Consider the following 4,443-nt stretch of genomic DNA (forward strand, 5'->3'; position numbering starts at 1 on the left):
ACACAGCACTTACATCTCAGTCTTCTCCCTCTTCCTCTCTGTCCGGCTGCTTTCCACACTGTAAGGGTGAGGACCTTCGGGTCATGTGATCAGGTCCTTCACCCTTTTCTATCTCTGTGCAGGTCCTGCTCCCTCTCCTGTGCCATCTGATGTTCAGCGCTCACCCTGCACAACAGTGAGGGGGCTGAGCACTAGAACACCGAGCCCCCCTCCCTCTCTGGGCCTCTAGAGGCGCTGTGTTAGTCCTGTGCTAATGTCGGCCCAGTCTGAGGGTGTCACGGCTGCGGCGGCGTTCCGCGCTCCGGGCCGCCGCCGGCACTCCTCCTCCCCGCGGGCAGCCGCTGGGGTCCCAGTACTGGGACCTGGCGCTGCTGCTAGTTCGGCCCCTGGGGGCGCCTCACCTCCCTCTGCTCCTGTCTCTCGATGTGCCGGCCGGCGCACGTCCCTGCCTCCTAGGGCGCGCGCGCGCCGGCTGTCTCAGATTTAAAGGCCACTCCGCCCCTAATTGAAAGTTACACTAAATCACTCCCTATAAATCCCAGCATGCCCTGTCCTCATGTTGGAGCCTCTACATGCTTCCCATAGCATTTGGCCTACTCCCTGTTGTTTCTGACCTCAGTCCTTGTTCCTTGTTCCTGTTCGCTACCCGGTCCCTAGTCCCTGTCCGCTGCCTTCCTATTGTTCCTGAGTACTGTCTGCCACCTGCGATCACGCCTACAGACCTCTGCCTGATCTCCTGCCTACTGCTCCTGCCACGCCTCGCCTGCCGTCACTAGCAACCGAGCCAGGGGTAGCGACCTGGGGGTGGCCTGCCGCAGCAAGCCCATCCCGCCTTGCGGCGGGCTCTGGTGAAAACCAGCGGCCCCTTAGACTCCGCTCCCTGGTGAGGTTTGTGCCATCGCTAGTGACGGTTCAATGGATCCACGACTCCAGGCGTTACAGAGGGCACATTAGACATTTCACTCATAGAGATTTCTTGTATTTCATCAACATTCATGTTAATTTCAAAATTTTCTTCCAATTTGCAGTCACCCTCAGCAGCACTAGCGGTCAGTTTAAAGGTTTCCTCATCCAGGCACGATCAGGGAGCAATGCTACCCCTGTGGGCTCCTTCCAGACCAGCAATTCTAACACCCAGACCCTGACGTGTACGACCGCTGCTGTAAGTGTTTTATAATGTTTTATATTTTATTTTTAGTTCTATATAAAACTCAATAAACAATAAAGAGGCTTTTTTTCAATCTAAATAGGCCACAGATTAACAGCAAAACTTTTTTTTTGCAAATAGATATATTTAAAATGTCCCTTATAGCGCTTTTATTTTATCACCTACATGGCTGTATGGGGTGTAATTTTTTGCATCACGATCTCTAATTTTTATTAGCACCATAGATGTGTAGATCAGATGTATTGATCACTATTTAATAATTTTTTATAATATATAAAATGTAATTAAAAAATAAGCAATCCTGGCGTTTTTTAGCGTTTTGTACCGTGCAGGAATAATATTGTTTTATTTTAATAGATCGGAGGATTACGCGTGTTACGACATAAATATGTTTATTTGTTTTATTATTTTATGTGTTCTATTTATAAAATTGGAAAGGGGGGGGGTGATTTTGACTTTTATTGGGGGAGGGTTTTGGGGCATTGTTAAAAATTATTTCGTTATTTTATTACACTTTTTTAGTCCCCCCAGGGACTATTACATACATATAAAAGATTGATCACACTGATCACTGCTATGCCATAGCATATCAGGGATCAGTGTTATCTGTGATCTTCTTATACAGCCTGCCTGTGGCCTGTGGCAGGCTCTATCAGAAGATCAGACTGCACGGATGTAAGCAGCGTACCTTCGGCAGTCAGGCAGACATGCTGCCCTGATCGGTAAGTGACTGGAGTCGCTCCTGTAACTTACAGTTAATGCTGTTGTCGCGTCGCAGCCCACCATTGGTGGGGTGCCGCACAAGAGAGGCAGCCCGCCATTGAGGGTGAGGGCCTGGCTGCTGATAGCAGCCGGTCCTCCCCCATTATGAAGCGAGCTCAGCTCTTGAGCTCGCTTCATAATGTGGCCCCCCAGCAGGGCGTACATGTACTCCCGCTGTCGTTAACTATGAGAAGAATCTAACCTGCTGATATCTCCCTATTTTTTTACCTTCATTCTCAGTGCTGTTTCTGTGCTTTTAGGAGTTAAATCCCTATAATAATTAGCATATATAATAATATGATAATAATCAGCAAAACGGGCCAAGGGGTGCTGGATGGGGCCAATTGGTGCACTGGGGGCAAGGCGGTAATCCCACCCCCGGTGCACCAAAAAGCCTAATTAGCATAGGCATTAAATTCATAATAGCATGGAAAATGGCGATGATGTTGAAGGTAAGAAACTTACCTTCATCCTCAGCGCTCCGTGCACTATAGGGAGATATCAGCGGGTTAGATGTTTCTAACTTGCTCATAGTTTTCCTTTAAATCCCATCTATGCTAAACTAAAGGAATGTTCTTGTAATTGCACTTTTAAGTATGAAGTAGTTTCCTCAAAAATTTCCAGGCATGCTACACATATTACACAGATTACAGCATGTCTAGGAAGAAACTTCTGTGACAAAATATGACATGTGAGATTACTACCACTGCAGCAGCCAAAGCGGTTGCTATAGGGCCCGCCGCATCAGGGGCTCCTACAATACACTCGGCCCCCTGAGCTGTAATCATTAGCAGCCACACATTGCCGAGCGGGCCTCCTGGGTTCTGCAAATGTCCCTTTAACTGCAATCGCTCCCGACGAGCCTTACACTTATGTAGTTATGACTACACACTTGACGGCTTACTGTACTGATCAGTCGGGAAGCAAGGGGGGGGGGGGGGGGATAAAAAGTTTGCAATAGGGCCCAGCCGTTTCTAGTTACGCCCATGGTAGATTGGGTACTACGCATTTCTTAATTGTGTTTGACGTAAAAGTGGTCACACCTCCTGTCATATATTGTTAAATTAAGGTAAATAAAATTTCTTTTATCTCAATACAAAAACCTTTAGTATTGTGTTTCCATTGTACACATCAAAATTAGTCCTTAAATTTCCCAGTAAAGTGATACCGCTGCAAAGGAGACCACCTGCTAGAGAAGACCACCCCTCTGCCTAGACCAGACTTTCCATTGGCTTATCCTGGCATCTCTCAACCCCTGTAGAGGAGTTTGTCTCCAATGTATTGAGTGGTCAAAGATTCTACACTGTATTTACCGATAGAATTTATAGAGCGTATATAATCCATCCCACTGATCATCTCCACACGGTATAATTCCAGAGCTCAGTCAGCCACACATCAGGCATCGGAAAGTCCAGCGTAGATGTTACCTGGGTCGCTCCAACCTCCAATATTGCAGATATTCAAATCAGGTAAGATGTCAATGAGCTAAATCTACAGTAATGATATAAAGGATCCAATATGGAATCATACATCAACCACATCTTATGTATGTTATAGAGCAACAGTTGTCCAAACTGAAAGGGTGTTCTGGACTAACGTGATAAGTGCAAAGATTGCATACGCTTCTGCAGACCCCGCTACCACTACCACAGTGGGGACGCCATCATCTAGTAATACGACAACTTCCACGGGAAGTAACTCAACAACTTCAAACTCAGCTACCTCCACCTCAACAACCTCAGCTACCTCCACCTCAACAACCTCCGCTACCTCCACCTCAACAACCTCAGCTACCTCCACTTCAACTACCACCAAGAAACCAAGTGGGTCCAGTGGAGTCCAACATGTAAGTCTCCTGCCCCTTCCTAGTACTTCACAGTAACCATCTAACACTTGCTAAATAGCATCTGCCTGGCTCCTATGTTCTATATTCTAAACTTGTATTAAAGATTATTGAATGTCAAGGGTTTTTCTGGGACTTTATATATAGAGAGAACTGGTCCCTACAAACTGCCCCCAGTACCTTAGAGAAGTGTTTAAGTGCTTTCTTATCATGCAGTCATATGTACCTTACAACACCACCATGATGTATAAAAACAACCTCCATAGGGCACTCCTGCCATATACTCGTCTATGGATAACGTTCCTGCACTCAGTGGCCTCAAACTAGTCTAGGAGGGAGTCCTGGAGTTTAACAGTAAATTCTCCCTCTTCTCCCTCTCACACACTCAGCCCCACCACTCACAGGAGGGCTTAGATAGAACCCTATAAGAGGACTTAAACTGGATAAGGAAGTGAGTTTAATCTCTCTAGTCAGTTTCTAGTGAGAGACGACACAGCAAACCAAGTTCCTGCAGAAGTTAATCCAGGGCCTGGCTTTTGCCAGGACCCCTGATAGGGACCAAAGACAGATGTTATTCTCTATGCAAGCAACCACTATTTCAACTACAGTTTGCAGTGCTAAGCTACAGTAGGGAGAGCAGCCACCAAGGAATACCCTAGCTCATGCCAGG

General features: G+C 46.7%; 1 long non-coding RNA gene across 1 annotated transcript; it reads left to right on the forward strand.

The window, feature by feature from the left end:
* The first annotated feature begins 1,084 nt into the window (after positions 1-1,084).
* LOC138775312 (uncharacterized) lies at positions 1,085-3,770 on the forward strand. Its single transcript, XR_011360537.1, has 3 exons — positions 1,085-1,162; positions 3,308-3,399; positions 3,488-3,770. It is a non-coding gene; the product is annotated as an uncharacterized lncRNA (long non-coding RNA).
* The last annotated feature ends 673 nt before the right edge of the window (positions 3,771-4,443 follow it).

The sequence above is a fragment of the Dendropsophus ebraccatus genome, unplaced genomic scaffold, assembly GCF_027789765.1.
Source record: "Dendropsophus ebraccatus isolate aDenEbr1 unplaced genomic scaffold, aDenEbr1.pat pat_scaffold_1520_ctg1, whole genome shotgun sequence".
NCBI classification, from domain to species: Eukaryota; Metazoa; Chordata; class Amphibia; order Anura; family Hylidae; genus Dendropsophus; species Dendropsophus ebraccatus.